The 22,396-nt window shown below is 52.2% G+C and overlaps 1 protein-coding gene across 1 annotated transcript in view; it reads left to right on the top strand.

Annotated features, from left to right (window-relative positions):
- ZMAT4 (zinc finger matrin-type 4) overlaps window positions 1–22,396 on the top strand; it is a 2,235,770-nt gene that overhangs the window by 759,465 nt on the left and 1,453,909 nt on the right. The gene's annotated exons all lie outside the window — the stretch shown is intronic.

Genomic DNA, 22,396 nt, shown 5'->3' with positions numbered 1-22,396 from the left:
CTTAAAAGATAACATCTCCATTCTTTAAAGGCTCGTTTTATATCTAGTAACTGTCTGTCTATTACTGAGTATTGATTTTCAGCTTGGTTCAATTTGTGGGAGAAGCCAATGGATGAAGCTCGCTGGTTCCAGGGTAGCGTTGAGACAAGTCCCCATCCACTGGTACTTGAGAAGCATCCGCCACAACCACAAATGCTTGCATAGGATCTGGGTGTTGTAAAATGGGGAACTTGTCTTTCAATTGATGAAAAGCCTTATCTGCCTCTTCTTCCCACTGAAACTTTATTACTTCATAAAGTAACTTTGTGATAGGAGCTATAGTGGTGGAAAAATGATCAATTAAACATCTATAGGAGTTTGCACACCCTAGGAAGCTTTGTACTTCTTGATACTTTGTGGAGCTTTCCATTGAGCGATGGCTTCAACCTTCCTAGGGTCCATTTGTACCCCATTTCGAGTTAGGATGCACCCAATTAATTCCACTTTTAGACCATGGAAACTACTCTTTTCTAGTTTTGCGAAGAGATGATTTTGTCCCAAGGCTTGTAAAATGGCCTTGATATGAGCAACATGTTCTTCATAGGATTTGGAATAGATCACAGTGTGGTCAATATAGGCAACAGCACACTGCTCAATAATAACACATAGGTGGTCATTACAACCCTGGCAGTCGGTGTTAAAGCGGCGGTAAGACCGCCAGCAGGCCGGCAGTAAAAAATTTGGAATCACAACCGTGGCGGAAACGGGCAACAAAGACAGCCACTTTAACATTCCGACCGCCACGGAGGTACAAACAAACAGTGCAGCGGTCACCGCCAACACACAGGCGGAAGACAATGTACCACCTACAGTATTATGACAAGCCAATCCGCCACCTTTTCTGGGGCGGATTCACAGCGGATAAAAACATGGCGGAAACAGGAATTTAGAAGGGAAAATGCTCACCTCTACACACTCCACGAGGAACGAGGACACCATGGACCCAGAACTTCAAATCCTACGTGCGATAGTCTTCCTGCTCCTGTACCAGGAGCACGAATGCTGGCGGCGAAGACCGCATCTAAGACATAGGGGATGGGGGAGGGAAAAAACAGGGACACACACACGCAACACCCCCACCCACACCCACTACAACACACACACTAATACATATCTATACATCATAGTTACACCCCCCAAACCCACTGGAAGAATGCAAAGACCAAAGGAAATGATTGTAACCATTGTAATCTATTAAAATACAGTACCATAAAATATATATACACTATAAACAAATATATACACCAATAATACAAGTCCTGGTATTGCACCATTTATAGTCCGTTGACCACTGGGCCCAAAATGCATGGGTGAGGCCCACACTCGATACCAGATCAAAACAGAGAGAACACTGCAGGGGCATCAGATAGAAATACAACAGGCACCTCAGGGGGAAGGGAAGGGGGGGCACCTCAGCCGGATGAGTGCACGACGCCAGATCCACGAGGGGGCTCCATGCCCACTGTTCAATCCTGGGGAGTACAAAGCCAGAGTCTCTCAAGTCTCTACAGTGGGTGGTTTGCCCACTGTTCAATCCTGGGGAGTGCAAAGCCACAGTCTTCCAAGTCTATACCGTGGGTGGTTTGCCCACTGTTCAATCCTTGGGAGTGCAAAGCCACAGTCTCTCAAGTCTCTACAGTGGATGCTTTGCCCACTGTTCCATCCTGGGGAGTTCAAAGCCACAGTCTCTCAAGTTGATAACAGTCTCCACTGGTTCTGGAGGGGGACTGGTGCCCAGAGTGCTTCATCCTGTGAAGGACAAAGGTAGTGGATGGATGTCTCCACTGGTTCTGGAGGGGGACTGGTGCCCAGAGTGCTTCATCCTGTGAAGGACAGAGGTAGTGGATGGATGTCTCCACTGGTTCTGGCGGAGGACTGGTGCCCAGAGTGCTTCATCCTGTTAAGGACAGAGGTAGTAGATGCATGTCTCCACTGGTTCTGGAGGGGGACTGGTGCCCAGAGTGCTTCATCCTGTTAAGGACAGAGGTAGTGGATGCATGTCTCCACTGGTTCTGGAGGGGGACTGGTGCCCAGAGTGCTGCATCCTGTGAAGGACAGAGGTAGTGGATGGATGTCTCCACTGGTTCTGGAAGGGGACTGGTGCCCAGAGTGCTTCATCCTGTGAAGGACAGAGGTAGTGGATGGATGTCTCCACTGGTTCTGGAAGGGGACTGGTGCCCAGAGTGCTTCATCCTGTGAAGGACAGAGGTAGTGGATGGATATCTCCACTGGTTCTGGAGGTGGACTGGTGCCCAGAGTGCTTCATCCTGTGAAGGACAGAGGTAGTGGATGGATCTCTCCACTGGTTCTGGAGGGGGACTGGTGCCCAGAGTGCATCACCCACCCCGTGATGGTCCCAGTTGTGTCAGTGCCCCTGCTGCTCATGGGCTAGCGGTGCTTGATTTGGCGGTGCCCTGTTCAGCGGTGCTTGATTTGGCGGTGCCCTGTTCAGTGGTGCTTGCCCTGTTCAGCGGTGCTTGCCCTGTTCAGCGGTGCTTGATTTGGCGGTGCCCTGTTCAGCAGTGCTTGATTTGGCGGTGCCCTGTTCAGCGGTGCTTGATTTGGCGGTGCCCTGTTCAGCGGTGCTTGAGTTGGCGGTGCCCTGTTCAGCGGTGCTTGCCCTGTTCAGCTTTGCTTGCCCTGTTCAGTGGTGCTTGAGTTGGCTGTCCTTCATGGCCCATCGGGGCTTGTGCTGGTGGTCCTTCATGGCCCAGCGGGGCTTGTGCTGGCAGTCCTTCATGGCCCAGCGGGGCTTGTGCTGGTGGTCCTTCATGGCCCAGCGAGGCTTGTGCTGGTGGTCCTTTATGGTCCAACTGGGCTGGGGCTGGCGGTGTCCTCCTGGGCAGCTGCGATGGGGCTGGCGGGGCCCTCCTGGGCAGCTGGGATGGGGCTGGCGGTGGCCTCCTGGGCAGCTGGGATGGGGCTGGTGGTGTTATCCTGGGCAACTGGCATGGGGCTGGCGGGCCCTCCTGGGCAGCTGGGCTGGGGCTGGCGGTGTCCTCCTGGGCAGATGGGATGGGGCTTGCGGGGGCCCTCCTGGGCACCTGGGCTTGTGCTGACGGTGGCCTCCTGGGCAGCTGGGATGGGGCTGGCGGGGCCCTCCTGGGCAGCTGGGCTGGCGGTGGCCTCCTGGGCAGCTGGGCTGGGGCTGGCGGTGGCCTCCTGGGCAGCAGGGATGGGGCTGGTGGGGCCCTCCTTGGCAGCGGGGATGATGGTGGTCTTCTCTGCCGTGCTGCTCTTCCCAGACTTGCCGGGTTTCTTGTGGCCCTTCCCCACCTTGGGAGGTGTCACAGCTGAGTCCACACTCCCACCGGGACCCCTGGGAGCGGCTTTGGTGGCTCTCCCGCCGGGCACTGGCCAACTTCTGATGCTTCACAGGAGGGGACTGGCTGTGCTGTGGCTCTGTGCCACACTGGCTGTCCTGGTGGCCGGTGCACTCCACATACCTGTGACTACAGGCACCACTGGTCCCGGAGATGTTGTGGCTGAGGTGCTAGTTCGGGACCTATGAGATGGACGGGGTGGGGGAGGTGTGGGAAAAAGGTCAAGGTTGGACATGAAAAGTTTTTGGGACACACTGGGACGGGTAGCTGGAGGGGGTTTGGGAGTGGAGGAAGAGGTGGTGGTAGTAGGAGGTGTACGTTTGGTGACTTTGGGTGCAGGTGCATGCGCTGGAGGCTGTCGTGAGGTAGATGGCTGTTGGGTGGGTGTGTGGCTGCGTTTGTATATCTTGGGAGGGGGCGTCACAGACACACTGGGAGAGGACACAGAGGACGTGTGAATGATAGTGGGGGTGGTGACTGCACGTGAGGGGGGTGTGCTGGTGGGTGTGCTGGTGAGGGACGTAGTGGCTGAAGAGGTAGTGCATGCAGGTGTATGTGTTGAAGAGACTGGGAGGGAGGAGGGAGACGAGGAGGAGGGGGACACAGTGGAGGCAGTGGATGTTGGTGTGTCTGCATGTGTGTGATGCTTGCGTGAGTGCCTGTGGGATGTGTGGTGCTTATGTTTGCCTGAGCTTCCCTTGTGTGGTGAGGTGTGTGCAGGCTGGTCTGATGATGTGCTTGGGATAGGCAGAGATACAGGGGATTGGGTCTGGGTGGAGGAAATTGGAGGGGGGAGTCTAGACACAGGGACAATGGCTGCCATCAGTGCTGAGGCCAGAGTTTGAAAGGCTTGGTGAAGGGCCGCCTGACCAGAATGAATGCCCTCCAGGAATCCAATAGTTTGTTGCAACTGCCTTTTTACACCTTGGATGGCATTCAAAATGGTAGACTGCCCAACAGTGAGTGACCTGAGGAGGTCAATGGCCTCCTCACTGAGGGCAGCAGGGGTGACTGGGGCAGGGCCTGAGGTGCCTGGCGCGAAAGGTGATGCCCACCCTCCTGGGTGAGCGGGCACGGGGCGAAGGCTGAGGGGCTGCTGGGAGGGCGGTATGGCGGCTGTACCTGTAGATGTGGGGGGCACAGATGTTGCCACCACCACACGGGAGCTCCCATCAGAGGACGAGTCCGTGTCGCTGGTGTCAGCTCCTGTCCCCGCCGTGGAGCTCCCCTCGCTCTCCGTCCCACTGTTAAATTCAGAGTCCGTAGTGTGGCCCTCCATGGCCATGTGGGATGCAGCTCCCTCGTGCTCCGGTGCCACTGCTCCTCCGCCTGATGATGCTAATGCACACAAGAACAGGGAAACCACAAAAAGGGGGGGGGGAACGGAATAAAGACATGTTGAGTGCATGGATTACCGCTACCGTTGGCGGACAAGACAGACACAGAAGCCCCCTGCACTACGCCGCGCACTTGGGCTCTACAGTGCAATTCCTGGGAAATGGCCTACAAGGCTATGGATGACATCTGCACACATAGATGACACAGGGGCATGAATAGCTGTACTTGGCACTCTACAGAGGTGGGGGGCCACAGGGCCATGCCTTACGGAGGGGCCTAGCCTATGGAACTCGCCCTGGCCTAGGGAAACCCACAGCCCTCCTCCCCCACCCAGACAACTCCACTGCGCGCAAAGTCAGCTGAATGAGAGTGTACTCACCCCCTTGTGTCTGCTGTGATGCCCTCAAGCACCCATCCAACTCCGGGTAGGCCACCGCCAGGATCCTGAACATCAGGGGGGTCATGGTTCGACAGGCACCCCTCCCACGTTCGGAGGCCATCCCCAGCTGAGCCTCCGTCGTCTTCTTGCTCCAGCGGCGAATGTCCTCCCATCTTTTCCGGCAGTGGGTGCTCCGTCTTTGGTAGACCCCCAGGGCCCTGACGTCCTTGGCCCCCATCCCTACCCTTGCCATGTGGCACATGCACCCACCGTCTTTCATGCATGCAGAACTCTACCCCCTTCCTTCTTACATCCAGCCCTCTGCACACAGGCATAGCCCATACAACATGCTCCCTGTGTACTTACCTGTTTGTCTGGAGGACCGTAGAGTAGCGTGAACTGGGGGAGGAACCCAACAACGAGCTTCTCCAACTCCTCCGATGTGAAGGCAGGGGCCCTTTCCCCAGACGCACGAGCCATTGTCTCTTCCAGACTGAGGTCACAGCAGCACTTGCAGTGTAGGTCCTCTCCTGTCGAAGATCAGGTATCGAGTGACTCAACAGATAGAAAATGGCGGTCACGTCCGCGGCGGTGCGTACCATCACCGCCGGCGTACATCGTCATTGGCTCCTGGGACCCATAGGGCCCAATGTTAACCAATGCAGCATTGCGCCGCGCTCTCCGACCGCCTACCGCAACAGTGTACAACGCCAGCGCAGTTACCTCACATCCCATTGTCCCACTTTAGAGGTCAGGCAGCTGCCATTTCAGGGGCCCACATGGCCTAATTTCCAACTGCGTCACACATACCTAGGCCTAGTCTCAACACACATACAGGCCACCTTTTGTGTATGATTGGTGTTTTGGGTAAACTGTGGGTACGTACCCCTGAGTTGTTTGACTCTGTGGTCGCTGTTGTCCTTCATAGGCACCGTCCGCTGGGACATGTGAGGAGATGGCGGCATCCTCCGATGTACCGACCGCTGGTGGACCTGTCGACAATGGAGGAAAGACATTTGATCATCACCTACAGGTTTGACCGTGCCACAGTCCAGGAACTGTGTACCCAGTTGGAGCCAGACCTGATGTCAGCAATCTGCCATCCCACAGGAATCCCCCCTCAAGTGCAGGTGCTATCAGTGCTCCATTTCCTTGCAAGTGGGTCATTTCAAACAACAGTGGCCATGGCATCAGGGATGTCCCAGCCTATGTTTTCCAACGTATTGTCCAGAGTGTTGTCTGCCCTGCAGAAACACACAGAGCTACATCGTTTTCCCTCAGGTGGAGGATTTGCCTACAGTGAAAGGTGACTTCTATGCCCTTGGACAAATCCCCAACATCATAGGTGCCATTGATGGGACCCATGTGGCTTTGGTTCCCCCCCACAGGAGTGAACAGGTGTACAGAAACCGGAAGAGTTGTCATTCGATGAACGTACAGATGGTATGTTTGGCAGACCAGTACATCTCCCATGTGAATGCCATGTTCCCTGGCTCAGTGCATGATGCCTACATCCTGCGGAATAGCACCATCCCTTATGTGATGGGTCAACTCCAGAGGCACCGTGTGTGTCTATTAGGTGAGCACCTGGAAGCAAGACAGTGGGAATGGTTGTCTAGGGTTATCCCTACAGGTTAGTGTGTGTCTAACAGTTGTCCCTCGCCATTTGCAGGTGACTCTGGTTACCCCAACCTGTCATGGCTACTGACCCCAGTGAGGAATCCCAGGACCAGGGCAGAGGAACGCTACAATGAGGCCCATGGGCGAACTAGGAGGCTGATCGAGCGGACCTTCGGCCTCCTGAAGGCCAGGTTCAGGTGCCTCCACATGACAGGTGGATCCCTATTCTACTCACCAAAGAAGGTGTGCCAGATCATCGTGGCCTGCTGTATGCTTCACAACTTGGCTCTGCGGCGACAGGTGCCTTTTCTGCAGGAGGATGGTCCAGATAGCGGGGTTGTGGCAGCTGTGGAGCCTGTGGACAGTGATGAGGATGAAGCAGAGGAAGAAGACATGCAGAACAGGGACTCACTGATCCAGCAATATTTCCTGTGAAACACAGGTGAGAATGCATTCCTGCCTACTACATGTACTTTTACACTACTGCCTCTCTATTGTCTGTCGTTTTCACCCAGTGTATGGTCACTGAGTTGTCACTTTCCTTTACGGTTTCACAGATGTGGGTCCCAACGTGTGTCATCTGCTTAGATTCCTCATGGACTAGAGCTGTGTGACATAGGTATGTTGACATTACTATTTCAAGAACATTTTGTCACTGTAATTGCAAATACACTATTTCGAAATCACAGACAGACTCCAGATCGTTTTGTGCTTTAGGTGTGTTTATTTAAATGCAAAATATTGGAGGGGGAAGTTAAATGGTGAGGGGTGATGGCAGAGGAGTGTCCATGGCAGAGTCCAGTCTATTCGTCTCACAGGTGCATTGCCCATATGGGCACAGGAAGTGGAGCTGGGGCAGTTTAATTATGGACAGGGTGACAAAGTGGGACAGTGGGATGACAATCAGGGTGGTCTCATTTCTTGGCGGGGGTCTTGGCATCGTGCTCTGTCTTGTTCCTGGATCTCAGGGACCGTTTGCAGGGTGGTTCTCCGTCTACATGGGGTGGGGTGCTGGTGTGGTGGTCCTGTGGCGGGGCGTCCTGTCCACTAGTGCCGGCGGAGGTGATTGGCATTTCATCGTCCATGCTAGTGTCAGGGGCCCCTTGTAGTGCCACAGTGTCCCTCCTGGTGTTAAGTAGTTCCTTCAGCACCCCTACAATGGTGCCCAGGGTGGAGCTGATGGTTCTGAGTTCCTCCCAGAAGCCCATATACTGTTCCTCCTGCATGCGCTGGGTCTCCTGAAAGTTGGCCAGTACCGTTGCCATTGTCTCCTGGGAGTGGTGGTATGCTCCCATGATGGAGGAGAGGGCCTCGTGGAGAGTGGGTTCCCTTGGCCTGTCCGCCCCTGTCGCACAGCAGCCCTCCCAGTTCCCCTGTGTTCCTGGACCTCCGTCCCCTGGACCGTGTGCCCACTGCCCCCAGGTCCCTGTTGTTGTTGGAGTGGTGGGTTATCCTGGGTTCCCTGTAGTGGTGGGCACACAGCTGATTGACGTGTCCTGGGGACGGAGGTATGGGCCTGCTGGGTGGGTGCTGTGCTGGTGTTTCGAGAGGGGGGAAGGTCTGTGGTGGCCTGTGACTGGGTGAGGAGAACCGACTGTCCCAAGGTCCCCGATGGTCCGGGCTGGTCATCTAGATCCAGTTGGACAGAGGAGCTGTCATCACTGTGGGCCTCTTCTGTGGCAGGAGTGGACATGTCTGGACCCTCCTGTCTGGTGACGTTGGGTAGCGGTCCTGCAGGGGTGGAAAGGCATGATTATTGCATCTGTGTGTGGCATGGTGTGCAATTGGTGGGTGACCATGTACCCCAGTGCTGGCATTCCTGTGTGGGAACTTGTGTGATGATAGTTTAGGGGGGTGTATGGGTATGTGCAGTGGGCATGTTTTAGTGATGGGTGTCCATGCTTTGTTGTTGCATGCAGGGCTTGGTGTTGGGATGTGTGGTTTGTGATATTGGTACATTTGTGAGGAGTTGGAGTGATAGGGGTGAGGGCGAGGGTGGGGGTATGTGATAGCATGCAGGTAGGGTGGGGGATGTAATAGTTAAGATTTGACTTACCAGAGTCCATTCCTCCACCAACTCCTGCGAGGCCCTCAGGATGCAGAATCGCCAAGACCTGCTCCTCCTATGTTGTTAGTTGTGGGGGAGGAGGTGGGGGTCCGCCGCCAGTCCGCTGAACCGCCAGGTGGTGTCTTGAGACCACGGAAAGCACCTTCCCCCATAGGTCGTTCCACCTTTTCCTGATGTCCTCCCGATTTCTTGGGTGCTGTCCCACTGCGTTGACCCTGTCCAATATTCTTCGCCATAGCTCCATATTCCTTGCAATTGAGGTGTGCTGCACCTGTGATCCAAATAGCTGTGGCTCTACCCGGACGATTTCCTCCACTATGACCCTGACCTCCTCCTCCGAGAACCTGGGGTGTCTTTGCGTGCCATGGGGTGGTGTAGGTGATGTGTGGGGTGGTGTGTGTGGTGATAAGTGTGGTGATATGTAGTGGTGTGTTGTGTGAGGTGCGTGGAAGTTGTGTGGGTGAGGGTGTTATGTGCCTATGGATGCTGTTGTACTTGCTGGTGGTGTCTCTCTCTGTGCTTCGTTGTCAATTTTTGTCGTAGGGGTTTGTGGGTGATGTGGGTGTGTGCTTTATATTGAATTGGGTGTGTGGGAGTGGTGTGTGTATGTGTATCAGGTGTGTGTATTTCGAATTGTCCAATGTGGCTGTGTTTTGTAAGAGTGTGTGTATTTTGAGCGCGGCGGTGTGTACTGCCAATGGAATACCGCGGTTGAAAGACCGCCGCGTGGATTAGTGTGTCGTGATAATGTGGGCGTATTTCTGTTGGCGTGACGGTGGATGTTTTGTTATCGGCAGTTTATCACTGACCTTTGGTGTGGCGAACTTGTGTGGGTGTCTGAATTTTGGCAGGTTCCGAGATGTGGGTCATCATAGCTGTGGCGGAATTCCGCAGCCACGGCGGTGTGTTGGCGGTCTTCTGCACGGAGGTAAGCGCCTTTTACCGCCAATGTTGTAATGACCACCATAGTGCCTTGTTAATGAAATATTGGAAGGCAGCAGGGGCATTGCAGAGTCCATAAGGCATGATGAGGTGCTCATATAAACCAAATTTGGCCCGTAAAGCTGTTTTCCACTTATTACCCTCGAAGACTCTCACAAGATGGTATGCCCCTTGCAGTCCAATTTCGTGTATATGTGTGCATTTTTGACCCTATCTATAAGGGTTGAAATCAAAGGTAAAGGATATGTGTTTCTGATCGTAATCTTGCTTAGGGCTCTACAATCAATATAAGCCCTAAGTTCCCCTCCCTTCCCAGAAACGAAAAATAGTGGTGATCAAGCTGGGGACATAAAGGGCTAGATGGAGAAAGCTTTTTGCACGTAGCAAACAGCGAATTTTACTGTTTGCGATGTGCAAAAAGCACATTGCAATGCACAAACATCGTTTTGCGATTCCGTAACCTGGTTACCGAATCGCAAAACAGATTTGCGAGTCGCAATTAGGAAGGGGTGTTTCCTTCCTAATTGCGAGTCACATTGCAATGCAGGATTGGTTTGTGACGGCGAACGGGGTCACAAACCAATTGCATTTAGCACCCATGTCAAATGGGTGGTAACCCATTCGCAAAAGGGAAGGGGTCCCATGGGACCCCTTCCCCATTGTGAATGGCACTGCAAACTGTTTTTTAGAGCAGGCTGCTCTGAAAAAATGAAACAAAAATGTTTCATTTTTCGTTTTTGTAATGCATCTTGTTTTCCTTTAAGGAAGACGGGTTGCATTATAAAAAAAATAAACTGCTTTATTAAAAAGCAGTCACAGACATGGTGGTCTGCTGTCCGCAGCAGGCCACCATCCCTGTGAGGGCCGCCATTCACTGAGGGGTCGCAAATGTCGACCCCCCTCATAATTTTGCATGAGATGGGCATTTGCCACCCCCTTGCGAATCTCAGATGTGTCAGGGACACCATCCAACATTCTGAATTGCTCTGACTCGTAATTTGCTGGTCGCAATTCAGAATGTTGCTGCATGTGGCGCAAAGGGTCTTATAAATCTTATGGGCAGCATCTCATCTTAGTATTAGCGCAAACACAAATTTTCCCCTCTGTTAGAGGGTAAGTTCTACTTTGCATTGGTTCAACCTTCATTAGTATCTTTATTGGTGTCTTGTTTCTTATCTTTATTTACCAACAACAATCCTTGTCACTCTGTCTCTCCGACAACCGGTGATCCAATTTGACCACTAAATCAATTAGCTCTTCGCAGGAGTTGGGTGGATTAACTACTTTAGTTAAAAGATCCTTAAGTTCATCTTGTAACCCTCTATAAAACAAGGACCCCCTCTTTTCTGTCGGCCAATCAGTCTCGGCCACCAGTCTATTAAAGGCTTCTGTGTATGTCAGCAAATCCCTATTACCTTGCTTTAGATTGAGAAGGTCTGAGTCTACTGCTTTGATAAATATATGCTTGGATAAATATATGCTTATCAAACATTGTTTCATTTCTGTTTTAAAGGCCTGATAGCCTTACAATAATGGACCATCCTGTTCCTCTAATTGAATAGCCCATGAGGCAGCACTGCCAGCCAAATACGAGAGAACAAATGCCACCTTAGACTGCTCATTGATAAAAGGGGTTGGTCGACATATCAAATTAAGGTGACATTGATTTAAAAATATAGCAAACTTAGCAGGATCCCCTGTATAGCACTCTGGGAAGGCTTATGGCATCGGAAATGGTGCAGTGACCTGAGTAACGAGGCATTATTCAGTGATTGTTCTCGAGCATCCCCCACCTGAAACAGTTGAGGCCTTGCTCAAAAGAACGCAAATTTACTTAAAGGAGGCTGTTCGGCTGCAAGTTGTGAGAAAACAGGGCTGATTGCAGAGGCCCCCTAACTTTTTGCCCCCATTTTCCACTTTATGCTGGTGTTTTCCTGACTCTGATGGTGCCCTGGGTACTGCTAACCAGTCCCAGGGCCTGTGCTCTGTGTAAAATGGATATGCAAATTAGGCTAATTATAATTGGCTAAGTTAACCTACCTATAAGTCCCTAGTATATGGTAGGGCATGTAGGTTTAGGGACCACAGCATAGGTGGTGCACACCTAGGTGCACTGCTGAGGTGCCCAGTGTCATTTTAAAGGCAGGCCTGCCTTGCTGGCTGCTTTTAAAATAAAGTTATATGCAAATTCGACTTTGGAATTAAAAGTAGTTCCAAAGTCTTAAACTACCTTATTTTTACATATAAGTCACCCCTAAGGTGTGCCCTATGTGCCCCTAGGGCTGGGTGCTATGTAACTATAAGCAGGGACTTTATAAAAATAGATTTATAAACCCTGGTGAGGTAAAAACAGCCAAATTCGTTTTTCCCTCATTGAAGTAAATGGCCTTCATAGGCTAGAATGGGGAGACTTTATTTTAAATTTTAAAGTCTCCTTAAATGTTGCATACCAAGAATTTGGTGTCAAATTAATTGTTGTAATACATCCCACAACTTCCAGTTGTTGGATTTAATATAACTTGTTCAGGTAAAGAGTTTTAGACTTTACCTAAAAAGTTGCCAATTTCAGCCCTGCATTGTTTTTGCTGCTGTGCTCTGATTGGCCAGCCTGCAGCAGCTTAGTCAAAGCTGCCTTGATGAGGTGTGAAGTGGCCTGGCTTCACACAAAGGAATGTGCTTGGGGGAGAGAATCTCCCCTCAGCAGATGGTGAGGCAGGAAGGGGGAGGGCTGCCAAACTGGTCTTCAAAGGCAGAGAAGGACATTTGGAGCAACCAGCAACACCCCCACATCCTGCAACCCCAGACAACTAGGTGCCCCCTTGATTAGATTAGGAGAGGGCAGGAGAGGGGTGTGTTTATGATTTTTAGCCACACCAGTGGGTGGGCTCAGCCAGATGTAACCTCCAAAAATCAGATTCAGCCATGTTGGATTTTTAGAGAATGTTGCCTTTTGGGATGGATTTTTGCCACACTTCCCAGGAAGTAGTCATCACAGGGGGACGACCCTGTACCTGATTGGAGAACCAGGACCCCCCTGCTTTTCACCCAGGAGCAAGGATAAAACTGGCAGACCTGCCCCCACACCTCAGATCCCTGCCAGATTTCAAGAAGAAAAGAACTAAAGGAGAAGAAGGACTGCCCTGCTGGACCCCTGGCCTGCACCTGGAACCTGCACTCAGAAGGACTGCACCAGCTGCACACTTGGGCTTCACCACAAGAAGGACTTTGCCTGGCTTCAACTGGTTCAAGGAGGGACTCCCTGTTTGCTACAGGTGAAAAATTGCTATCCAGAGTCCCCTGCACCAACTCCTGAAAAAAGAGACCAGTTGACCACTGCCCAGTGGCCAAAAAGGAGTTTGCGCCAGGTGCATTCTGGGAGTTGAAGTCCGCACCCCCCAAGGACCATCACAGAACTTCTGGACCCTTGGGGTGAGCTGTGGACCCCAAAAGAACCTTAAAAGAACATCTGGGTGAAGCCCCAGAAGTTTGGAGAAGATTTGAAAATGTTTGTAAAAAAGCTCCAGAGAGGGACCGACCCGCCGTGGAAATTCTAGCCGGCTTGCCTCAACCGCGACCCGGCCTGACTTGGTGGTTCGTCCCGGTAAAGAAAAACCTCAGAAAAAGAGACTAAGGGGGTCATTCTGACCCTGGCGGTAATTACCGCCATGGCGGAGGTCGGCGGTAGCACCGCCAACAGGCTGGCGGTGCACCGCTGGGCATTCTGACCGCGGCGGTTCAGCCGCGGCCAGAAACGGAAAGTCGGCGGTGTACCGCCGACTTTCCGCTGCCCTTGAGAATCCTCCATGGCGGCGGAGCGCGCTCCGCCGCCATGGGGATTCTGACACCCCCTACCGCCATCCAGTTCCTGGCGGTTCTCCCGCCGGGAACAGGATGGCGGTAGGGGGTGCCGCGGGGCCCCTGGGGGCCCCTGCAGTGCCCATGCCAATGGCATGGGCACTGCAGGGGCCCCCGTAAGAGGGCCCCAAAAAGAATTTCAGTGTCTGCCTAGCAGACACTGAAATTCGCGACGGGTGCAACTGCACCCGTCGCACCTTCCCACACCGCCGGCTCAATTCTGAGCCGGCGTCCTCGTGGGAAGGGTGTTTCCCGATGGGCTGGCGGGCGGACTTTCGGCGGTCGCCCGCCAGCCCAGTGGGAAAGCCAGAATGACCGCCGTGGTCTTTTGACCGCGGAGCGGTCTTTCGGCGGGAACCGCGTGGCGGGCGGCGACCGCCGTCCGCCGCGGTCAGAATCACCCCCTAAGTCCGAAGGTAAAAAGTTGACCGGGACCTCCCAGCCATCGTATCCGAGAAGGGCTCCACGGACGTCGGATCAAGATCCAGGTTTACCCCGGTCGAAGGATTTTCACCTCGAAAAAACGACTAAGTCCGAAGGTAAAAATCTCCACCAAGGAAACCCACATCGCGTATCCGGACAATGGCTCCAGGAGATCGGATTCAACTGGCAGGTTCGTCCCGCTGAAGAAAATCTTCAAAATAAAGACTAAGTCAGAAGGTAACTTTTTAACCGAGGCCTCCCGCGACTTGTAGCCGAGCAGGGCTCCATCGCGGTCGGCCTGAAACTTTGACTTTGCCCCGGTCCTGGTGCAACCAGATGACCCGATTGTCGCTTTTTGTTTCTAAGCGCTAGAAATATAATAATTCTTTAAAAATTCATATCTCCGGTTCCCTTTATCCGATTTTATTCGTTTTTGTGTCATTTTAAAGATAAAAATATAAACTATTTTTATAAATTGGTTTTGGATTTTTAAACTGTTTCCTGTGTTTTATTTGATTACTGTTTTGTGATATTTGAATGCTTTACACACTGTCTCCTAAGTTAAGCCTTGACGCTCGTTGCCAAGCTACCAAGGGTTGAGCTGGGATTAATTTACTGAGACCTTACTGTACCTAGGTGGAGGTTAGTGGCTTGTTGCTAGGTGTAGGTACCTACCTGCCCTTACCAATAACCCATTTTCCAACAGGGCTTAAGAGCATCTAACCGCTGTGACAATACCTGGGTTTGGCGTTGCAAACTCCCTAGCATGTGTGCCCAATCAGCTAAGGAAATCACTTGAGCCTCCATTGTGTCTGGGTGGGAATTTAAATGTGGGCTTGCTGTACTGTCAAGCACTAACCTGTTTGGCCCACAGAGACACAATGTTGACCAAACTGCTTGTTCCCAATTCCACCTAAATGTTTTGTGCCTCCCTTTTAAACACACATGATCAGCACCGTAATGTCACGGGAGAAAGGGGATGAATAAGAGAAGGAGAGAGACAATGGAGTCACAGGGCTGGATCCAGACATCTAGTGCTGGTTCTTGAAGAGCTGGTCTTTCCTATGATAAATTACACATCAGTCAGATAACTAATATCTCATAACCCATGTATACTCTACTGTTAAACTATGATGTGCAAGCTAGATGTACCTGTTGGGGTCCCCTTTCCTGCTTTTGATGGCTCTCCCTCTCTCTAGGACTTTTTGGAATCAATGTGATTAACCTCTAGTTAAATAAGAGCTTTGAATCTCCTATACTGTCTATAACTACTCCCACTGTTCTCCCAGATTAGTCTCTCGTAACCTCAATTAAGCCTACCTAGATGGGTTAATCAATAGCGTTCAACTTCATGAACAACCGGCTTATCATAGTTACATCACAGTGTAATTTTGAGCATGGCAAATATAAGCTTCATCTTCGTTTAAGCACCAAGCACAGAAAGTTTTGCATCTCCAGCAACAATTTGAAATAATGCAAATGCCACTTTGAACTCAGTGATAATAAATGTAATATTTATTGTATTAATAATTATTGTATCATTAATACAATAGTAATGCCTCATTAAACTCAGCGATAATAAACGTATTCACAGTATATCATTCGATAATATTTGCTCCACAGAAAGTGCTTTCTGTGGTATAATGCAAGGGTTAATTCCCTCAATCTCTTCTTCCTGAAGCAGCCACTAAGATGTTGGCAGAACAGAACATGAAGATCAAAAGCGGAGGAGCAGTGATTCCTTCTCTGCAGCCAGTGACCTTTACAGCATACAGTTCACTCATGCTGGGTGTGGTTTACATATCTGCTGCATCCAGCCACACCCAGACTGAGTCCTACGGGTGCTGGAGGCTTGTGCAACACATGTTCCCAAACCAGCATTGGTCTCTAACAAGCATTGGTTCCAACAAGCATTGGTCTCTTCAAACAAGCATTGGTCCCTGCAAAGGCAAATTATCAACTCAGAAGTTTTTTACTGGGGCATATCCAGGATTGCAGGCCCGACATAAACTCAGTTCATGAGCCAACAAAATGTTTTCTCTTCTCCATTGCCATTGCCATTTTCTTTGCTTCTGCTTCTCTGTCTAGTCTGGCCAATTCCACCTTCAACTGGTCAAGCTCCAAATGATGCTGCCTCTCTTCCTTTCCATCCCTCAGTTCCCTTGGGTTCGGACCTTTAGAAGAAACACTGCTGTCAGCCCTAGAGTCCCTCCCTGCAGGCAGGTCCGGGTTATCCAACAGATCACCAAGCATGCTCTGCACCTCATCATCCACAGCCATATTGCCCTCTGCTGTGTTCTCCTCAACCTCCTTTGCTACCAACCAGGCCCTCAGCGTCTTTTGCAGCTCATCCTTCTTGGTAGAGCTTTTGATTGGGCATTGGAACATCTTACAAGATTGCTTGAGCTGTGCCATTGTCTAACTCTCCAATTTCTCCACTTTTACAACAACTGCTGATGGCTCCCCAGATGGAGACATATTTGTAGACAAGGTTCAATAAATGTGCAAAGTTTCAAAAGACAGAGAGATCCCAAACAGGACAAAAAAAGAACAACAAAGGAAATCCAAGAGAAAAAACAGTATGTGGGTGTGTAATGGTCTGAAATAAAACAGCAGTGTACCCCAGTCACTGTATGGCAAGTACAAATACACGTCCTATTCTCACCGCTGATCACCAATGTTAGAAATTAGTTCTCTGATTGGCAGTCAGTTTGCACTCTGTCCAAGCAGGTACCTTCAGTTTAGTCCGGGTAGAAAGATAAACACCTAGGATAACCCCTGCTTACCCCCTTGATAGCTTCGCACAAAAAGGTAGGCTTGTCTCAGAGGCAATGTGTAAAGTATTTGTACCAACACACACAGTAACACTTTGAAAACACCACAAAATGATTCCACACCAGTTTAGAACAATAGCCAATATTGATCTAAATCATACAAGACCAAAATAACAAAAGTCCAACGTACTTAAGCAAAACTGTGACTTTTTAAAGCAAAAAGAGTCTTAATCCACAGAAATCAATATTGCGTTATTTTAGCACAAACTACCTGGTATGCGTCAAAAATAAAGCTGCACGGGCAAGCGTGCACTGGAAAAGCAAGTGATGTGGCAATTCCATACTTGCAAGTGAGGTCGTGCATCGACTCCTTCTCCGCCGGGAAAACGATGTGTTGATTCTTTCCTTGCAGGGAAAACATGCATTGATTTCTGGACAAGCAGCCTCGGGTCGGTGCAGTGATGTTGCAGGTTTTAATGCCCAGCGACGATGTGTGGAAAATCCGGATGCACAGCAGCACTTAATCCGCACGGAGCTGGTGATGGGTTGAATTTTCTGGCGATGCGTACATTTTTTCAGCCGCAGTGCAGACGCTGCCTTGATTTTTCTGGCGCTCAGCACCAGTGTATGGATTTTCTCCTTGGGTTCACCAGCTTCTCCTTTCAAGCAGATTAAGGCCCTCATTACAACCCTGGCGGTATGTGATAAAGCGACGGTAATACCGCCAACAGGCTGGCGGTAACAAAAATATAATTTTGACCACGGCGGAAACTGCAAACTCAGACAGCCACTTTAACACTCCGACCGCCACGGCGGTAGCAAAAAGCATCACCGCGGTAACCGCCAACAGCCAGGCGGAAGACAATGTACCATCCACTGTATTATGAGAGGCCAATCCACCACCTTTTCCTGGGTGGTACCAACACCATCAAAAGCATGGCGGAAACAGTACACAGAAGGGAAATGACTCACCCCTCGACACTCAAGGAAGAGCCACAACACCATGGAGCCCAAGTTGCACATATTTCCCATGCTGGTCTACCTCCTCCTACACCAGGAATACAAACGGCAGCGAAGACGACCATGGTGAGTACCGCACCTAGCGCACAAGGGAAGGGGGAGAAAAAAGAGAGTGGCACACACATGCAACATGCAACACCTCCTTACCCCCACCCCCACCCCCAACACCATACACACAAACAGGTGCAACAACATGACATAACCACTCCGTACCCCTCAGGAATAACACAAGGACAAAAGGAATTGATTAAAGTGAGTGCAATATTAAAAATTTAGAAAATATGTCCTTAATGCACAAAACAGTATATACAATATATACAAATGGAGGGACAATGCCCACTCCAAAATATCCGTGGCCCACAGGGCCATAACACATAGACCAAGACCACACTTGACTCCTGCCTCAATATGGCATCAGGTCGAAGATACACAGGCGCCTCGGGGAAAGGGGAAAGGGGGAACCTCAGCCGGAAGATGGTACAACGCCACTGCTCCTGGAGGGGGCTACATGCCCTCTGCGATGTCCTGGGGAGTGCAAAGCCACAGTATCTCTAGTGGGTGGTTTGCCCACTGTTTGGTCCTGAGGAGTGCTAGGCCACAGTCTTTCTAGTGAGTAGTTTCCCCACTGTTTGGTCTTGGGGAGTGCAAGGCCACAGTCTCTTTAGTGGGTGTTTTGCCTACTGTTTGGCCCTGGGGAGTGCAAGGCCACAGTCTCTCTAGTGGGTGGTTTGCCCACTGTTTGGTCCTAGGGATTGCGAAGCCACAGTCTCTCTAGTGGGTGGTTTGCACACTGTTTGGTCCTGAGGAGTGCAAAGCCACAGTCTCTCAAGTTGGTGGTTTGCCCACTGCTTGCTTCTGGGGTGTGCAAAGCTGCAGTCTCTCAAGTGGATGCCTTCTTCCACTGGTTCTGGAGGGGGCCTTGTGCCCAGTGTGCTTCATCCTGGCAAGGAGGGGTGAGTGGATGTCTTCTTCCACTGGTTCTGGAGGGGGCCTTGTGCCCAGTGTGCTCCATCCTGGCAAGGAGGGGGTGAGTGGATGCCTTCTTCCACTGGTTCTGGAGGGGGCTTTTGCCCAGTGTGCTTCATCCTGGCAAGGAGGGGGTGAATGGATGCCTTCCTCCACTGGTTCTCGAGGGGGCCTTGTGCCCTGTGATGCAGATCCTGGATGTTGCAAGGTCACAGTCTCTCACCTTGGTGTCACACCTACAGTTGTTGCAGGGGCCAGGACGCACTACAGCCCATGTAGTCACGACTACACACTGCTCGCCGGCGGTGACGGCTGCTCAGTGGTGGCAGTTGCGGGGCTGGCGGCGGTGCTGTCAGTGGTGGTGGGAGGCTCCAGCCCTTCCCCTGAAGCCTCGGACGGCTGCCCACTGGGGCTTCTGCTGCTGGCAGTGGTGCTGCTGGCAGTGGTGCAGGTGGCGGTGCAGGTGGCGGTGCAGCTGGCAGTGCTGGCGGTGGAGCTGGCGGCGGTGCTGGTGGCGGTGCAGGTGACGGTGCTGTCAGTTGTGGGAGGAGGCTCCAGCCCTTCCCCTGCAGCCTCGAACGACTGCCCACTTGGGCTGCTGCTGCTGGCAGTGGTGCTGCTGGCAGTGGTGCAGGTGACAGTGCTGTCAGTGGTGCAGGTGGCGGTGCTGTCAGTGGTGGGGGGAGGCTCCAGCCCTTCCCCTGCAGCCTCGGACGGCTGAAGTGCCATGGCTGGTGTGGTTTGCCCAGATGCTGCTACATTGGCCTTGGAAGCTGTTGTTCCCTTCCTGCCCTTGGCAGCTGATGGTGCCTTCTTGCTTCTGCCAGCTGGTGTTCCCTTCCTGCCCTTGCTAGCTGGTGGTGCCTCCTCGCTGCTGCCAGCTGCTGGTGCCTCCTTGCCCTTGCTAGCTGGTGGTGCCTCCTTGCCCTTGCTAGCTGGTAGTGCCTCTTTGCCCTTGCTGGCTGATGGTGCCTCCTTCCCCTTGCTGGCTGGTGTCCCCTTCCTGCCCTTGCAAGCTGGCCGCCCCTTCTTGCCCTTGGCAGGTGGTGCAGGCACACTGGGAGCACTGACGGGTGCCTGATTGGAGCCTCTCACACATGCAGTAGCTGCAGAAACTACAGTGGCCGTGTACTGGGTGGCTGAGGTGCCGGCCTGGGTTCTGTCCACCCTGGCCCGAAGTGATGGATGAGGGGAGGGGCAGGGAATAGGTCAAGGGTGGAGAGGAAAAGCCTTTTAGGGACACTGGGGCTGGATGAGGGTGAAGGTTTGGGAGTGGAGGAAGAGGGAGTGGTTGCAGGAGGTGTCTTTCTGCTGTGTTTGGGTGTAGGTGCATGGGCTGGATGCTGTCCTGAGGTGGATGGCTGTTGGGTGTCAGAGTGCTTGTGTTTGTGCACCTTGGGAGGAGGGGGCACAGACACAGTGGGAGAGGACACAGGGGACGTGTGCATGGATGTGGGGGTGGTGACTGCCAGTAAGGGTCGTGTAGTGATAGGCGTGCTGGTGATGGAAGTAGTTGATGATGATGTAGTGCATGCAGGTGTGAGTGGAGACGCTACTGGGAGGGAGGTAGACGAGGAGGAGAAGGGGGACACAGTGGAGGCAGTGGATGTTGGTGTGTCTGCATATGGATTGTGCTTGTGTGAGTGCCTGTGGGATGAAGTGCGGTGCTTGTGTTTGCCTGAGCCACTTCTGTGTGTTGATTGGTGAGCTAGCAGGTCTGAAGGTGTGCTTGGGATAGGCTGGGGTTGAGGGGAATGGGACTGGATAGAGGGAGTTGGAGGTGGGAGGCTAGAGACAGGGACAATGGCTACCATCAGTGAGTTGGCCAGAGCCTGGAATGATCTCTGTTGGGCCACCAAGCCAGAGTGAATGCCCTCCAGAAATGCATTTGTTTGTTGCAAATGCCCTACTAGACCCTGGATGGCATTCAGTGTCGTTGACTGCCCAACAGAGAGGTATCTCAGGAGGTCAATAGCCTCCTCACTGAGGGCAGCATGGCTGACTGGGGCAGGGCCTGAGGTGACTGGGGTGAAGGAGATGCCCACCCTCCTGGGTGAGCGGGCATGGGAAACTTGCTGAGGGGATGCTGGGAGGGCTGTGCTGGTAGGGGGGTGGTAGCTGTACCTGTAGGTGGGGTGGGCACAGAGGAGTCCGCTACCGCCAGGGAGCTTCCATCAGAGGAGGTGTCCCTGTCAGATCTGTCCCCTCCTGTCTCCGTTGTGGTGCTCCCCTCACCCTCCGTCCCACTGGTGCCCTCACCGTCTGTGGATTCGGCCTCTATGCCCATGTGGGATGCAGCTCCCTCCATCACCGGTGCCTCTGCTCCTCCGCGAGATGATGCTAATGCACACAAGGACAGAGTGACAAAACATAAAGGGTGGGGAAGAGACAGAGGATACACTTGGTCAATGCCAACAACAACACTACTGGTGGCGTACACAACTCACAGGGAACAGCCCTATGGACCAGGCCATGCAATACCAGTTACAATGCTAGTCACCAGGCCATGGGGTACAATGCTTAACGCCATTAGCTGCACACCTGAAACCCAATGGACCCTTCCCAGTAGTAGATGGCCACTAGCATTATTGGGATTGGAGTGCATCTGAGCCTGCCCATCATGGAACCTACCCTGCCATGTTTATTCTGGCCTAGGAGCACCCACAGACCCACATCCACCACCCAGGTAACACCTCAACGCGTGCACCTTCATGATTCTGTATCTGTACTCACCTCGTTGTGGCTGCTGTGATGCCTTCAAGCGCCCATCCAACTCCGGATAGGCCACCACCAGGATGCGGAACATTAGGGAGGTCAGGGTACGATGGGCACCCATTCCTTGTTGGGAGGCCATCCCCAGCTGGGCATCTGTCATCTTCCTTGCCCAGCGACACAGGGCCCCCCACTGTTTTCAAAAGTGGGTGCTCTGCCTGTCAAAGACCCCCAGGGTCCACACCTCCTTGGCGATGGCACACCAAATACCCTTTTTCTGATGGGTGCTGACCTGCACAAAAAGATACATAAGAAAAGGTATTAGTCATACCGTCCGGACTGTTACACTCATGGCCCACCATATCCCTCCCATCCCCTTACGCACAGACATTGCCCACCAAACATGCAGCATTCTTCCCAGGCCCCCTCAGCCCCTCCTACACGAGGCTTACACACACAGCACTCCATACATTCATGCCCCACGCATCGGCCTCACAGTGTACTCACCTGTTTGTCTGGAGGACCATAAAGTAAAGGGTACTGGGTTAGGACCCCATCCACCAGTCTCTCCAACTCCTCGGAAGTGAAGGCAGGGGCCCTTTCCACAGACACTCGTGCCATGGTCGCTTCCAGACACAGGTCACAGCAGCACTTGCAGTGTAGGTCCTCTCCTGTTGAAGGTCAGGTAGCAAGTGAGTGAACAGATAGAAAATGGCGGTCACATATGAGGCGGTGCATACAGTCACCGCCGGCGTACATCACCATTGGCTCCTGGCACCCTTATGCCCCAATGATAACCAATGATGTGTTGCACGGCGGTCATCGATCGCCTCCCGCAATGGCGCACAACGTCAGCGGAATTACCTCATTTCCACTTATCCCTCCTCACAGGTCAGGCAGCCGCCATTTCAGGGGGGGAACAGTCCGTGCTACCTAA

The sequence above is a fragment of the Pleurodeles waltl genome, chromosome 11 (genome assembly GCF_031143425.1).
Source record: "Pleurodeles waltl isolate 20211129_DDA chromosome 11, aPleWal1.hap1.20221129, whole genome shotgun sequence".
Lineage (NCBI taxonomy): Eukaryota > Metazoa > Chordata > Amphibia > Caudata > Salamandridae > Pleurodeles > Pleurodeles waltl.
Note: the sequence above shows the minus strand (reverse complement) of the source record. Positions and strands in the feature narration are given on the sequence as shown.